The following is a 17822-nucleotide window of genomic DNA, read 5'->3' as shown; positions in this document are numbered from 1 at the left end:
ATAGGCTAAATGATAGGGTTGAGCTGGTGTTATTTGAGTTAATTTTATTTGGCAACAGTTTGGGCTTGATCAGCTTACAGAGATTTTTTTTTTTTTTTTTCCCCAGGATTCCCCAAGACATTTCTGGTTTCCAAGAACAGAAAAGTTTGTTATTTCAGTCTGTGTTAGCACCTTGGAAACAAAAGAGATTTGTTATATTACTCTTTACAAATACATTTAGTAACCACCATGCCAAGATTTACATTAGATTTTCTTTGTTATGGTAATTCCTTCTGATATACATACGATCGAGGTTGATTCCTGACAATGACTATGAAATAATAACTATATTACTTAACTTAAGTAAGCTATGCTCCCAACTCAGTTCAACTGAGATCGAACAGATAGATCGACTCTTGTAGATACATACATATGGCTATAAGTGAACATTTTACTATCTATAAAGAAAAGAACTCATATTTTATTGCTATAAACTTTTTCAATCTGTAAGTGTTTAAGGTTGTGAATTCACTCAAATATGCAAATATAATGATATTTTAAGACAATCAAAAAGGGATGGGATTTCTATTTATTGTGTATTATTTACCTGGTTTCATGCCAGGTACTTTATATCTGTCATATCATTTAAGATTTCACAGCATTCTAAATCTAACCATATAATTCAGAGTTGGGGTAAAGCTCTTACATCACCAATCCAGTTTTCTAAGGAAGAAAAGGCACCCAAATCAACAGGGCCAGTTGGAAGCAACCAAAATTTAAGATCAAAGAAACCAGGACACATTTTTTGCCTCTATAGTGTGCTCTTGAACTCCAAATCCTTGTTTTTTACCCATATCATGGAGATAATACAACTACCTCATGATACGTTAGTGAAGATTAAAAGAGACAATGCAGTTGGGGCGTGTGGGTGGCTCAGTGGGTTGAGCGTCCTACTTCAGCTCATGTCTCACGGTTTGTGGGTTCGAGCCCCACCTCGGTCTCTGTGCTGACAGCTCAGAGCCTGGAGCCTACTTTGGATTCTGGGTCTCCCTCTCTCTCTGCCCCTCCCCCGCTGGCATTCTGTGTGTCTCTCTCTCAAAAATAAACAAACATTAAACGATTAAAAAAAAAGATACAATGCAAAACAGTAGCTGGGAAATAGGGACTAGATGTCAGTTTGCTTCCTCTAAGTTCTACTTCGTTCTCTCCCTACACGTGTTGTACTCTACTTCCATTGGATAGTTAACTAAAGTATCAGAAAATGGTAAAACTGAGAGCAGCTTTAGTGAGCACCAAGTGACATCATTAAACAAATGAAGAGAATAAGTTCCAGAATGTGTCAAGACGTAGACACAGCTAAGCAGGGACAAATTTTGTTTACAAAAAATTCTCAATTCAATGTCTTTTCCATTATACCTACCTAAAGTACATAACTTACTTAAAAATCAGCTAATGTGTTACTGTCTATGCCCCCCCCCATCCTAACTTAATCAGTACTTCTGAAACGCCCACGTGCGATGCCAACTCCAATTGTATAGCTCTACGTGTCTCAAACATACATATACAGTGACTGACCGCAATAGTGTCTGTGTGTCCTGTTTGTCAGTGGCAGCCATTCAGAGACAAGTATGGCTGTGCAGAAGTCCTCCCTGTTGCTCGATACTTTTCAAGAATAGACATACGTGTCAATATTGATGTAAGTTTTTCTATTTTTTAAAACGTAAGAAGGCTAAACAAACCTGTTTGTGCTTTCTATAATAACGCATAAAGTGAAGAAACAAGCATTCATAGCATTCCATACAGCTTACTATACAAGGTCTGCACTCAGTAAAGGAATTAGGGGAGAATAAACAATTCTTTTCCTCCTACTTCCTCTTTCCACTTGCTTTCATTTTAAATTAGGTAAAAAGTGAGCTTTTTTTTTTTTTAATTTTTTTTAACGTTTATTTATTTTTGAGACAGAGAGAGACAGAGCATGAACGGGGGAGGGTCAGAGAGAGCGGGAGACACAGAATCGGAAGCGGCTCCAGGCTCTGAGCCATCAGCCCAGAGCCTGATGCGGGGCTCGAACTCACGGACCGCGAGATAGTGACCTGAGCCGAAGTTGGCCGCTTAACCGACTGAGCCACCCAGGCGCCCCTAAAAAGTGAGCTTTAATGACTGTTCTATCATATTTCCCTTTGTACTCTGAAGTTCACAGCTCACAAACAGGAGCTTGGCAAACATTTGTGAATTGATTCACTGCCTGTGGGGCTGCTATCAATTTCTTCCACCTTCTATGGACACTAACTCGATCCCTTTATTCCTTCCTCAAACATTTATCAATAAACATTCACTGAACACCTGCAGTTTTTCAGGCCCTGTGCTGGAGATGAGAGAAAGAAATAAGAAACAATTCCTCCCTTCCAAGAACTCCAAGTCTAAAGTAAGGAAGTGGATATGTAACAAAGTAACTCTTTTTGATGGTATATAAAAGTGATATAGGAGATGATCCCCTTTAAAGTGGCATTCTTTACTCATTACCCACCACGTCCACATTGCCACAAAAGAGCACAGCAGTTTAAAAAAAAAGTGCAGCTGTCACCAATGATTAACACAATGGCGAGACATGGTGTATGAGAACGGATATAGGTGGTTTTATAAGGACCATGTGGTTGTGTGGGACACGCATGCTGAACACAGACTGCAGACACTGCCCAAAACTTCCTTTTGCAGGGTGCGGATGTAACCGAGCCTTGCGTGGAAGTCTTCGCTTCCGGAATAGGAAGATTGACTAACCAGTGAAGCTGTATTACTCATTTCAGCAGTCATTTGCTTTTCTTGATGCAGCACATAAAACTTGTACAAGATACAGCAAAGGAACTTAGGTCACCCACATTAATTTAGGACATGTTTCTGTTGACTGATTATACAGACTCTACCTGTTAAAGTTTATAACAAAGTCAAAGATGTTGGGCTCAAATGGAATCTCAGATCTAAAATTACAATCTTATGGCAGGTGGGGGAAAATGATTCAGCAATTTTTTATTTAAATTAAACTTCCAAAATGATTATAGAAGAAATTATATTCTGAATACCTGCTATTTGCTTGGCACTCTCGTAGATGCTGTAGAGATTAAAAGACATGTAAAATATGCTTCTGATGCTCAGGAATTTGCAATCCAATTGGGGGAAGAAACTTTAAGTGCAAAAAGGAACAGCCAAACAAGGCAACACGCAATATATTGCTAAATGACTGATGTTGATAATCAGAGATATGTACACAGTGAGATAACAATATCTTTGAGGTAAAGCAATCTAGAGAGAAATTGTACTTGGTGTGAGCTTTGGAAAAGATAAAATGGAAGAATGAGGTGTTGTAAGAGAAAACCAGAAGTGGAACAAAGGCACAGAGTAGGAAAACTTTAGGGAAGTTAAGGAAATAGGGGTTGGATTCACTTGGCTGTGCAGAGATAGCCTGGGAGAAGAGTGGAGCCAGGGCTGAGAATGTAGGTTGAAATCAGAACATAAATGCAAACCCAAGGAGTTCAAGCCCCCTTCCATGGTAATGTTGAGCCATTGAATTTTTTTTTCATCAGCGAAGTGATATAATAAACCTGGAAATTATGTTTAGGGTAAAAACCAGGAGTCCAAGTTAAGACCAGGTATATTAGGAGAAGCGTGAGAGCCCCATTTGGTTCATAATATGGCATTTCTTCAAGTGAATATATTCTTTAAGTCATATTTTCAGTATGTATTTAGTAAGCTGTGAAGAAACTTTCTATTAGGGTAGAGTATATGCCACTTAATATTAAAAATAGATTTGTTACATTTACTAAGTAGAATATCTTCACTGCTTTGGAATTTTCTGGTTTTCAAATCAACAATTGTTTCTCATATTTCAGAATTCATGTTTTACTGTGTTTCCCTCTGTGATTCCTTGTAACATTCTTGGCATGGGTTTAAATACGTAGGCAATAAAGCCCATCTTGTACCCCATTAAATAGTGCTATATGGTGCTTTATATTCAGAATCAGTGCACTGAACTGCCTCCCCAGAGTGACTCTCAGCTGACTGGCTTCAGAGCTAGTGGGGTGGCTTTTTTTGCACTGGGCCATTTCCTGTGTATAATTCATCAAAATACCAAACCAAGGTGGATCAATGTGAGGACAAGTTTGTTCAATATCCATGCTTGGAATTGGCTCTTTTGGCAGGAGTAAAACCAAGATTCATTCTGCCAATTGGAGAAACTGAAAATTGGAGAACTCAGTGACCTGACACTTCATTTTGTTTGTTTTTATTTTTGACAGAGAGTGGAGGAGGGGCAGAGAGAGAGGGAGACACAGAATCCGAAGCAGGCTCCAGGCTCTGAGCTGTCACCACAGAGCCCGAAGTGGGGCTTGAACTCATGCAGGATCATGACCCGAGCCGAAGTTGGAGGCTTAACTGACTGAGCCACCCAGGCGCCCTGACACTTCATTTTTATTTATTACATAGATACTGCAATATCACATAGATAGGTAGCCAGGTAGCTGCCTTACTAGTTTATGATTAAGATCAACCAAACTTTCCCTCTTAACTGTACGATTTCATAAAGTCATTTTTATAGCTCTAAAATGATTGCCATACATCTAGTCAGAAACCAGGTGGGGCCATGCACCAGAGTTCATATTTGCATGATCACAGACCCTAATTCACCCAGGGACAGGGTTAAATTTGAGTGTATGTCATCTTTTCTGAACTGGTCCAGAACTTCATAAGTTTGCTCTGGAGTAATTTCTTCAATTCTTACTCTTACCTGCTAAAAAAGTGAGTGCTTTTATATGGTGCTTTATATTCAGAATCAATGTGCTGAACTGGGATCAGAATACTCTTTCTTGGATTTAATATTAAATCACATGGATGCATCACATGAAATTTATTTGGCTATAAAATTCAACCTTTAACCATCGGAAGAGAAATGAAATCCATATGTAATAAGGTAACATTAGTTTGTAGTATTGCTTTTCAATCTTGTCTTTAATGTAGACTACTGTAGTAGATCAGAGACCTTGAAAGACCCCTACTCGTTTCCTCATGACCATGCCAAACAAAAAATTTTCTAAAAAATAACATTTACAAAACAAAACTCTAAACAGAAAGACTAATAGAGGCTTTGGTAACATTGTGTTTTGTTAAATATTTTAATCAAGAATTCTTATTCGAGGCCATATAATATACAGAAATTATCATAATTAGAAATTTTAGTTCCCTTAGAGATGTTCACAAATGACCTAGAAAACTACTCTGTTTCAAAACTCATCACAGTGCATGCATAGAGTATTGTGATAAACAAGTTGACAGAGGTTAACAATTTCGTCTGAATGTTGTTCTGTCGGTTGTGAAGAATGAATCAATTATTTTGTTCACATATACACCAGAGGTGAATACGAGAAACCCACACTACTACGTACCTAGCGTAGACTTGGGGTAGTGTCAGTAAGAAGTACTTCTCACAGCCTGCTAGTTAATAGAAACATTAATTCTATTTGAGTATGTCCTCTCATTCTGCTCTACTTTTCTAACCAAAGATTAAACTCTGCCCACATGATCCTAGGTATATAGGAGAAGGAAAGCAGAAAGAGTCTCCCTTCACTGCTTTGTCGGAGAGTCAACAGAAGCACCACACTGTGCAGCCTACTGTCGGCAGCACCAAAATGCATAATGTAGACACAACGCATACATTATGGATTTTCCCAACGCATGGTTCCAGAAATGTGGAGTTTGTGAGATAATGATCCTGAGATGCTTTCCTTGATTCTAGAGAAATAGAGACTATCCTGCAATAGCAGGGTTGATTACCTTGCATTTAGAATGTACTATAAAAGAGCTCACACTGGATTTGGAGACAGAAAACATGAGACACTGCCACTTGCTACTTGTAATTGACTCTGTTAGGCGTTTGCCTCTTGATTTCGGCTCAGGTCATGATCTCACAGTTCATGAAATCGAGCCCCGAGTCAGGCTCTGCACTGACAGCACACTTTCTCTCTCACTCTCTCTCTCTCAAAATAAAAATAAACTTAAAAAAAAAGGATAATGATATCTACCTTATCAACAGAGTAACCAAATAAAATAGCACGCACCAAAACAAACTACACAACAACATGCATTCTCAAAAGCTTTGGTTTTCAGAATCAATGTTTAAAAAAAGTTATCCATATAACATATGGATGGCCAAATGGATCACTCATCCATTCCTTTATCTGTTTCTTAAATGTTGCCAAAACCTACAAGATGCTAATGGTATTACACATTGCAGGTAAGTTACTGATTAAATAAACAAAGTTAGACAGACAATAAGTGACTACACACACACACATACATTTGTGTAGGTGTATTGTGTGTATGTGTATTTACAAAAATTACAGCTGCAGTAAGTGCTGCCACATAGTAAGGGCTGAGAAAAGGACCGGGTTCTTAAAGTGTTTAAAGAAGTTAGGGAAAGTCTCTGAGGAAGTGACATTTTGGCCAAAATTTGAAAGAGAACAAAGAGTGAAGAAAGCAAATGGGGGTGGGAGTGAAGAGGTGTATTAACTGTGCGAATGGGTGACTTTGCACTGACGAACATTTTGAACTTTACCACTTCAGAAGCAATATTCAACAGCATGTGTAACTAAGAGAGCCAGTAATTATTACAGGAAACAAAATTAAATCACATCTCTTGAATTTCTTTGCTCTTTCTTCTATTTACTCCCCAGGCATCAGTAATCACTTGGTATGTGTCTTTTGAGCTCTTACTGATGACTCTAGTGTTTTCCAAAGTATAATCATTATCCCCAGAGAGAACTGGTTTTAAAAAAGATATGTTCTGGGGCGCCTGGGTGGCTCAGTCAGTTAAGCATCTGACTCTTGATTTTGGCTCAGGTCTTGATCTCATGGTACATGAGATGCAGCCCTGAGTCGAGCTTCAGGCTGACAGCATGGATCCTGCTTGGGATTCTCTCTCTCTCTCTCTCTCTCTCTCTCTCTCTCTCTCTGCACCTCCCCTGTGTGCACTTGTGTGCACTCGCACACGTGTGCATGCACTCAGTCCCTCTCTGGCCTTCCCCTGCTTGAGCTCGCACATGCACTCTCTCTCTCTCTCAAAATAAACTTTAAAAAAATATATATGTTCCGGGGCTCCACCCTGGAATTACTAAATCACAGCACCTTGGAGAGGAATCCTGGAATGTGCATTTGTAATGATTTTCTCAGGTGACTTTCGTGGGCAATAGAATGTGAAAACTGCTGGACCCGGCACGAAAGTATTGCACACAATATCAAAACGGACATTTGTGTTCCCTGACACAAAGACCTCACAACATCTTCAACAGACAACCTGGGAAACAGAGGCGCATAAAGCAAAACACAAGCAGACAGAGCACAGGAGTCAGGACTGCATCTCAAACCCCACTGGAAAAACTGATGCAGAAAAGGTGATCTGAGTCACTGCAAACTCATAATCTAAAAATTCTGCCTATCTCTTGAGACCCTGTTCTCCCATTTCTGTAAAACATAAATAAGCCTTTACTTACAAAATGAGAAGTGTTTACCCTTAAGGCAGCTCTTGCCATAGAAATAAGGTATGCTACATCCTATACCAGGAAAGGCTTCAGTCTAGCATTTATTTATTTATTTATTTATTTATTTATTTATTTAGATTCTTTTAGTGTTTATTTATTTTTGAGAGAGAGAGAGAGAGAGTAGCAGAGACAGGGAGAGACATAGAATCTGAAGCAAATTCCAGGCTCCAAACTGTCAGCACAGACCCCGATGCGGGGCTCGAACTCACAAACTAAGGTAAGATCATGACCTGAACCAAAGTTGGACACTCAATGACTGAGCCACCCAGGCACCCTAATTTATTTTTATTTTAGTAATCTCTGCACCCAAAGTGGGGCTCAAGCTCATGACCCAGAGATCAAGAGTCACATGCTCTTCTGACTGAGCCAGCCAAGCACCCTTTGGTTCAGTATTAAACCACATTACTGAACTACCATTATTTAGCCCTGTTTCCCAAATTGATGCCTGGACTGAGGTACTTTGCTAAGGAGATTTTTTACCTGGATGTTTCTTTCTTGTTTTAATCTGCAAGGTCAGTTTGCACTTGGTTTGGATTTTTAATCCACTTGGAATGGATTTTATGATCTCTGAGAACTACAATACTCTACTGTAGTTCTACAACACTCTTGCTGACTTGACTTCAGGTCTTCAATTAATAATACTTTTCTAATGTTATATTATAAAAGTAATCAATATTGGCAAAAGAGATATTTATAATAAGTGCAGAATTGAAGAGAAGACACCCTACCCTTACTGCCTGCCCTCTTTCTCCATATTCTACTCTTGGCCCTCTAAATAATTCAATATCCCAGTATTGTTTTTAATTTTTTTAATGTTTATTTATTTTTGAGAGAGTGGGAGACACAGAGTGTGAGCAGGGGAGGAGCAGAGAGAGAGGGAGACACAGAATCCGAAGCAGGCTCCAGGCTCTGAGCTGTCAGCACAGAGCCCAACATGGGGCTTGAACCCATGAACTGTGAGATCACGAGCTGAGTGGAAGACGGACGCTTAACTGACTGAGCCACCCAGGCATCTCCGATAGCCCAGGGTTTTGAGGCACTTTCCTAAGGCATGTTTCCAACTGTCCTTCTGCTGCTGATTGTTCAGGTAAGCTGCTAGGTAGGCATGCCAATACCAGCTTCCATCACTACCAACATATGTCCAATGCCAAAGAGTATGAATGAATTCTTGAATACAGAGACTTGCTACTCTACCTCAGAAAGGTTTTCAACAGCTAGTTTATTAGTTCATTGAGATATATAGCATGCAGCTACAAACATCATCATTTTTATGATTTTATGCCTTTTCTTGTTTCTCCAAAAGTCAGGAATGCCATAATCTCTCATGCTAATCTGTTAAGAGCCAATAGAAAATATACTTCTATGGCCCTAACAAAAGATCATTCCTGTTCCTGCCAATATTTATGAGACTATCTGCTGGTTAGCTGTATATGTGCATCTGTTTATCTAGCACTTAATGTTGTCAGGAGGTTAGACATAGACTTTGAATTCAGAGAGTCTGGGATCCATCATTTACTTCCTGTGTGTCTTTAATAAAACTACTTAAACATGGTTAGTATTAGAATTTTCTTCTATATAATGTCATTAGTAATATCTACTAGGGTGCCTGGGTGGCTCAGTTGGTTGAGCATCTGACTCTTGGTTTAGGCTCAGGTCATGATCTTGCAGTTTCATGGGTTCAAGCCCCGCATCAGGCTCTGCGCTGGCAGTGTGAAGCCTGCTTGGGACTCTCTCTCTCTCTCTCTCTCTCTCTCACTCTCTCTCTCTCTCTCTCCCTCTCTCTCTCTCTGCCCCTCCGCCACTTGCACTGTCTCTCTCAAAATAAATAAATAAACTTAAAAAAAAGTAATATCTACTTAATGGGCTTGTTAGGAAAATTAAGTGAGAAAATTAACAAAGAAGGTCTCATACATGCTAAGCACAGATTAAGTGCACAAAATATCAGCTGAGCTGGTTAATCAGAATGACCAGTTGCCGCTGGCATTGTCACTTCTGGCAGAACTGGCGCCACAGCAGTGGCTGCTGTTTTTTATCATGTACCGAAAAGAGCTCTCATTTCTCAAAATTCCATCCCAGAAAAAAAAAAAAAAAATGACAATGTGTGTTCTGATTTCAGTGCCCTGAAAGCTCCCATATAAAAATACAACATGAGCTATAAACCCCCAAATCCTCAAAGTCGTTCTACCAACTACCAACTAAAACACAGAATTTTCCCAATTCCTCTCCTGTATTCCAGACAGTTAGTGAGAAGGTGCTGGTAAAAATAGTAGTTCCCCCTAACACAAATTCGTTGACCTTCTGCCCTTTCTAAATGTGTTTCCCTCTTCTACATTTGAAGAACTATAATATTTCATCTTTCCCACTGAATAACCAGTGACTACGTAGGCAAGCCATTATCTGAAATAATGGGAAAGAAAAAAGAACATTCCCTAGGAAATATTGCCCACATCACTAATTTAGCTGGAACACTGTTGATTCACTAAGAGACCTATCTACCTCTGCTAGAGAAACTGGTGCTTCTGAAACACTAAGAGCCCAAGTAACAAACACATAGCTGGAACAACACTGGCAAGTGGTCATAATAAAAAGTTTGAAATAAAATACTATTAGGATATTACTGTAGAAAGACAAATTGAATTTGCTTTTCAAAAGTTAGCCTACAATTTTTAACACATAGACCACAGAGAGTGAGCTGGAAAAAAATGTTTGGAAGTGTGACAATAAACTTCCTAAAATCTGAATTTTGAGAAATGACATGAGAGGAAGAAGCCCTTTTAGTTAAGAAAGAAAAAGAAAAAGAAAAAGAAATAATGTTGCAACTTAGATGAACATAGGACTTTGACTACTGAGAAAGACAGGAAAATATTAACAGATAATGGAGAATAGGGATGCAAAAAAAGGGAATCTTTTAGAAACTTAACCATATTACCACACCGTGATAACGATCCAAGGATCTTCACATTTCAAATTCCAGGAGTTGTTTGTCATTCCTTTGCTTACTTGATCTATCAGCTGCATTTAACACATATAGACCTCCTCCTCATGAAAATATCTACTTTCTTCACTTGGTTCCATGAGATCTCACTTCCCACTCCTCTGACTCTTTACTGGATCACCCCCTTTTTCCCAATTTCTCAATATTGAGGTTCTTCTCTATCTGCACTTTGTAGGTGCTCTCACCAAGTCCCGCTTATGTACTAATGTCCTCCAAGTTTCTATCTCCAGCCCTCACTTCTCTCCTTCAGTCCAGACTCCTGCATCCAGCTCTGTTCAGTCTCTTCTCCTGGATACCTAATGGGGCCTTGATGATAAATTTAAATTTAAATGATAAATTTAACATTTATCAAACTGAACAGTTGATCTTCCACCCACCTACCCAAACCTATTCCTCCTTCCAAAGCCTTCTGCATGTCACTTAGAGCCACCATCATTCACCTGTTGCTCAGCCAAAAGCCTTAAAGTTATCCACGACTCCTCTCTTTCTCTCACATCCTACATCAAACTCCTTCATAAATCCCTGACAACTCTATGTCCATTTAGTATTGTGAAGCAAGCTGTGTCTTATCACCTCCTTTTGTCTAGCATTCTTCACTTTTTATATTTTCTATTTTTTTAATGTTTATATATTTATTTTGAGAGAGAGAGCATGAGTATGAGAGGGGCAGAGAGAGAGGGAGAGAGAGAATCCCAACCAAGCTCCACATTGTCAGTGCCTTGTCCTCCACTTTTTAAAATCGCATGGCTCGTATGTCGCTATTAAGCATTATGTTGTTAATTTCTATATTTGCTTATGGTCTGCACTACCATTCCCACTAGAATGTAGGCTCCATGAGGGCAGGAAATTGTCTGTTTTGTTTTCTGCTACACTTCTAGTATTTAGAACAATTTCCAAAACATGATGGGAACTAATAAACAGTTTTTGAATAAAACAAATTACTAATTGAACATGTATAAATTATTTATTTAGTCATTTACAAGTGACTTATAATATGGATGTAGTCAATCTCAATGAAATCTCTTGATTTTATAAAATCTCCAGCAGAATTCCCTACACACCTGGCTGGTGATAATGGACAGTGTTCTGGAGTCCACTTCTATTTGTATGAGCAACATATCACTTACATACAAATGCAAATGTAACTTACATCAATAGTAACTAAACATGAACTCTCACCAGCTCATTTTGAAATATAAATTAATAAAATATTTCCTATAAATATGGAGGTACATAGACAAAGAAACCACACAAGGAAAAAACAAGTGGTTAGTATTCACACATGTGGTTATCAGCCTGGGATCACAAAACCAAGATAAGAAAAGATTAAGGCCAAATCCTTTGATTCACCTCCACATGACCAACCTACACAGTTTCCACAGAAAACAGAGAACTTACTGGAGGCACCTATTGTCTTTCCTCTAGTGTTTTCATTGGATGATATGAGGTCTGCTCACTAAACTTTTCAGTGAATAGGTCCTGGAAGAAACACTTTGGGGGATTTGCTGAATGACAACATAATGAATCCATTCTTCCTCACATACCTTAAAAGGAGTGTAAGTGTCTTAAAAAAAAAGAAAGTCATCCATAAATATCAAGTTAGTTGTCCTTAAAAATTCCAGGAACTAAAAGATTCTCACCATTAGTCACTTTCCCAGGAGCTCTATGCCATTTACTTCTGGTCAAAGATCAGGAGAGTCATGGAGGGAAGGCAGATGCTCAGCTTCAAAGACAAATCCTGGGGATTTCTCAAGGACAATCCCCTTCTCTTGAGCAGTTTCAAGTACATTTAAAAAGTAGGCACATGCGCAGAGATACACACACACACACACACACACACACACACACACATTTAGAATCATGCTAACTTGGATATACCACAAGAGATTACAGGAAACACATGTATCATTCATGCATTCCCCTAAGTTTTTTCTTTCTGATTTATCATTTTCATGTTTTGGAATGGATAATTAAACTAAATATCTGAAAATTTGAGTGTTTGCACATATGGGAAAGATTTAATCATAGAAAAGCAGGTTGTTAAGTTACAACAAGGATTTTTCCTTTTTCCTTTATCTTTCATTCATATTTCACACTCTGAGGGAGAGCAGAGTCAGAATGTCCTCCTCTTCAGCATGGGCTCTTTGGGTGCCCAATACCAAAGAGTTGCTACTGGCCCAGGCAAACTCTTAAGCTGAAAATATCTATAATAAAATAATTATTAAACAACCACAAGGCCACTTTTTACTTACTTAAAAAATATTTATCGAACACCTACTTACTTAAAAAATATTTATTGAACACCTACTCATGCAGGCACCAGGGGAACAGCAATAGACAAAAAGACAAAAATACCTGTTCTTGTGGTAATTATATTCTAGTGTTAGCAAACAATTTTAAAAAGTAACAAGTAAATATATAGAATGTTAGGTGATTATAATTGCTGTAGATGAGAATAAAGGAGGGAAGGAAAATAAAGTGTTTTGAAGAGTCACAATATAAATATCATAGTCAGGCAAGACTTCATTGAGAAACCAAGATATAAACAAAATTTAAAAGAAGTAAGGGATGGGGTGCCTGGGTGGCTCAGTCGGTTGAGTGACCAGCTTTAGTTCAGGTCATGATCTCATGGTTTGTGATTTCGAGCCCTATGTTGGGCTCTGTGCTCACAGCTCAGAGCCTGGAGCCTGTTTCAGATTCTGTGTCTCCCTCTCTCTCTGCTCCTCCCCTGCTCGTTCTCTCTCTCTCTCTCTCTCTCTCTCTCTCTCTCTCTCTCTCTCTCAAAACTAAATAAACATTAAAAAAAATTTTTAAAGAAATAAGGGACCAAGTCATCCAGATATTCAAGAAATATTATTCTAAGTGGAGAAAACAATAGTCAAGGAAAAAATGTCAGTGGAATGAAGTATTCAAGAAGGACATAAAGTTAGAGACATTATAGAAGGTCGGACTGCTTACAGCCCTGTAGGGCATCATAGTGACTTTGGCTTTGCTATGAGTAAAATACAAAGTCAGTGGAGGATTTTGAGCAGAGGAGTAAATAATCAGATTTTTTTAAAATTCTCATTCTGACTGCTATATTGAGAATAGACTAAAGGTGAGAGATGAGATGGGGGAGAAAAAAGGAAGCTTGGATAAGAGGTTACTGATATAATACAAGTACAGGGAAATGAAAGCTTACACCAGGTTAGTAGCAGTGGAATTGATATGAAGGAATCAGATTCTGAATATTTTAAAGACAAAGCTGACAGGATGTACTACAGACTTGATATGAGAGGTATGGAGATTTACTCTAAAGATTGTCTCTAAAGGAGCACCAACAAAATGGAATTTTTATATGTCCATGGAAAGCAAAAGGAATTTGACAAACATAAGGTAAGAGTGATGGGAAATACGGACATCCTAATTTTGAAACACCAATTAAACATTCAAGTTAAAGGGAAGATATTCAGGGAAAGATGGAAATTTAGGAGATATACAACATATGAATGGCATTAAAACCATAAGGATGAATGAGATGACTCAAGAATTAAATCAGAACAGAATAGATTTGAGGACCCCTCCAAACTTAAGAAGTCAGGAGATGAAGAGGAACCAGCAATGGGAAATGAAAAGAAATGGCCAGTGAAGTAAAAGGAAAACCAGACTCGTCCTGGAAGACAAGTGAAAACATATTTCAAGGAGGAAGTGATAATCAACCATGTCTGATTTTGCTCTTTGTTCAGGTAAGAAGGGGATTGAGCATAGATCTTGGTTTCAATGACAGAAGATTTCAGTGACATAGACAAGAGCAGTTTCTGTGGAATAATGAAAGCAAAAGCTTGAGTCAGAATAAAATGGAAATGAAGAAATTAGAGATAGTGAGCACAGTTTATGTTATTATGGAAATTTACCAGAAGAAAGAGAAAAATCAGGGCAGTAGTTGAAAGGGGGTAATGAGATCAAGAAATGTAACTTTTCTTAATAGGAAAAGAGAATTAAGGACTCAATCCATATTTACATCCTGATGAAAAAGATCACATTAGCACAGAGAAAATTCCAGAGAAAAGAGAATTTCTGTAGCAATATCCTTCTAGAAAAGGAAGAGTTAGCTCTGGCCTTCACCAGGGTCAATTCCTCCATGGTAACAGCAGAGAAAATAGAATAAGTAGGCCCAGAGGCCAAAGGTTGAATAGATGAGGTAGTGGGAATTTGCAGAAATTCTCCTTTAATTGCCTCTATTTTCTCAGGAAAATGAGAAACAAGATTATCACCTGATAGTAAAGGTTCAAAGAGTAGAACTCATAATATAATTCAAGAGAAAAACAACAATAATGTCCAGAGAGAAAGATCTGAGACCTGCTTGTAACCTGCCATCTGTTTAAAGACAAACATCTGAAAAATAAACAAACAAACAAACAAACAAATAAATAAATAAATAAAGACAAACATCTGTATTGGGGCTCAAGACAGGATAAGACGTGTTGATGTACCAGAGTATCCATCTGCAACACAGCCGTGAAGAGACGAAGAGGGCCGTGTACTTAGAGCTGCACTTAAAGGAAATGAAACTCAGTAAAGACAAGTCAAATCTGGCTGATAACTTCTGCCTCCAGTTCTGTCCAGACTCAACCATTAACACCAACAGGTTTCAGTTTTACCACCAAATACTTCTTGTGTATTTACACATATTTATTTGTCAGGGGGGAGGCATGTGAGGAATGGAGGAGTATTACTTTGTTTTATTTGTTGCTTTTTAAAATTTTTTTTAATGTTTATTTATTTTTGAGAGACAGAGAGACAGAGAGACAGAAACCAAAGTGGGCTCCAGGCTCTAAGCTGTCAGCACAGAGCCTGATGCAGGGCTCAAACCCACAAGCCATGAGATCATGACCTGAGCCAAAGTCAGACACTTAACCAACTGAGTCACCCAGGCACCCTGTTTTATTTGTTTTTAATGAAGAATCCCAATTTACTAGGCTTTTATATTTCTGTTATAAAAACTTCTGTTTTATATTTCTTCACAAAATATGTTGTATTTCAAAATTGGCCTAAAGTTGACCGTTTTTACATAAACTACACTGGATTTCTTTCATACTTCAGCGGATAAAACTGACATGTTCCTTTTTGAATTAGAACAAACCAGTTGCATATCAACACAACAAAAAGATTTGGTGTGAATGAAATGAGTCACATTCTGTAATGAAAACTATATGTATGAAGCTTATTGTTCCATATTCTACATATTAACTATAGACGTTATATCTTGAACTTTGATAATCTCCAATGCTTATTCATTCATTCAGCAAACATTTATTAAGTACCTACTATGTATCAGGCACAAAGTTTATAACAGTGAAGAAATAAAGATCCTTGCTTCATGAAGCTTATTATAGTCAAGAGAGAGAAATATAGATAATAGATAATCAACAAAATGTTAAAAATATAAGAAGGTCATGAGGTGCCTGGGTGGCTCAGCTGGTTGAGCATCTTACTTAGGCTCAGGTCATGATCTCGAGGTTCACGAGTTTGACCCCCATATTGGGCTCTGTGCTGAATGCTTAGAGCCTGGAACCTGCTTTGCATTCTGTGTCTCCCTCTCTCTCTGCCCCTCCCCTCTCCTGCTCTCTCTCTCTCTCTCAAAACTAAATAAAAACATTATTATATATATATATACATATATAGATGTATATATATATGTATATATATATATGTATATATATACATATATAGAGAGTGTGTGTGTGTGTGTGTGTGTGTATGTGTGTGTCATAAGTACAATGAAAAAAAATACATCAGAGTAAGAAAAATGGGAAGACAGTCTGCAATATACATGGTGTGGTCAAAGTGAGTCTCACTGAAAAATTAACATTAGCACAAAGATTGTAGCCGATGAAGGTGAAGTCATAAAAACTCTAGGGAAGAGAAAGCCAAGCAGAGGGAACAATAAATACAAAGGTTCCGAGAAGAGAGAGTGCCTGGATTGTTCCCAGCAGTATGAGGGGTCAGCGTGAGAGATGTGAGGAAAAGAGAAGATGAAGAAAGGTCTGGTTACATTAACTGGGGGGTCCTGTGCAACATTTAAATGTAGAGCTCTCTGCTCAAGATTATTAAAAATTTCATACTATCTACTGTGGAGCGTTAAACCATTCATGGGCACCTTCTGATTACAGGACATTGTGTGACTGCACAGGTCAGACATCCACGAAGTTGAATTTGGCAGGACTTAAGTTCAGGTCAAATAGTAGGAAAGTGAGGGAACATATTCTGGAGGGTTTCCCAGGTCCTCCAAAGAACTTTGACTTTGACTCTGAGAGAAATGGCACATCATTGGAGGGTTTTAAGCAAACTTACAGCATCTGAGTTAAATTAGTTTAGGGCCCAAAGTGGAAGCAACAGCCTGGCTAGGAGACTACTGCCATAATTCAGGTGAGAGATGATGGTGACTTGGTCCAAGGACAGTGCTCATGGAGGTAGTGAAAATTTCCAGACTCTGGACACACCTTGAAGACGAAGCTGACAAGGTCAGTGATGGGTTTTATGTAAGGAGAAAGAGAAACTTAAAGAGGCATGAATAGGGATGACTCCAAGGTTTGTGGCCTGAGGAACAGGAAAACAACGGGAGTTGTTGTGAACTTAGACAAGGAAGTGTGACAGAGACAGAAGGGATGGTCGTGGAGATAGACATCAGGAGTTCAGTTCTCAGCACAGAAGTTTGAGATTCCTCTTAGACACTTGACTAGTGGAAACAGTGAGTTGGCCGTTGGATACATGAATGTGGTATTTAGAAGAGTGGTCAAGCTGGAGATATAAATGTGGAAGTAATCAGAAAGGCCTTAATTCTTCAGTGCAACCAAAAGTAAAAGTCTCAACTGCTCTAGATTCTTCAAAAGTTCTAGATCAATTGAAATTCTCCTTTGTGTGCTACATTGATCTTGGCTAATGACATCTTGTACTATTTACTTTATACTCCATTTCCATTTTATTAAAAAGGTTCCCCCCCCCCCTCATTTAACAGCATGACTTGGCTGAAACTGAACAGCAAAGAGTTGGGGAAAACTGTTTCTAAATATCACAATTGGTTTTCTGTACCAGTTGCTGACTTTCCTATTTGATTTTGGAACACACTATTTTTTTTTCTAATCTCCCAAATGGCCCTTCTATTTCATAAATGTAAAGAAAATTTTCATCTATTATATTTATAATGTCATCATTAATGTAAATGCAGAAAATAAATATTCTGTCTTAGGAATGTTAACTGGTAGGTTAAGCAAAGGTTGCATATT

General features: G+C 38.3%; 1 long non-coding RNA gene across 1 annotated transcript in view; it reads right to left on the bottom strand.

The window, feature by feature from the left end:
* The window catches only part of LOC125925509 (uncharacterized), a 35211-nt gene that overhangs the window by 14885 nt on the left and 2504 nt on the right, over window positions 1-17822 (bottom strand). The window lies entirely within an intron of this gene.

This window comes from Panthera uncia, chromosome F1 (assembly GCF_023721935.1).
Source record: "Panthera uncia isolate 11264 chromosome F1, Puncia_PCG_1.0, whole genome shotgun sequence".
NCBI classification, from domain to species: Eukaryota; Metazoa; Chordata; class Mammalia; order Carnivora; family Felidae; genus Panthera; species Panthera uncia.
Note: the sequence above shows the minus strand (reverse complement) of the source record. Positions and strands in the feature narration are given on the sequence as shown.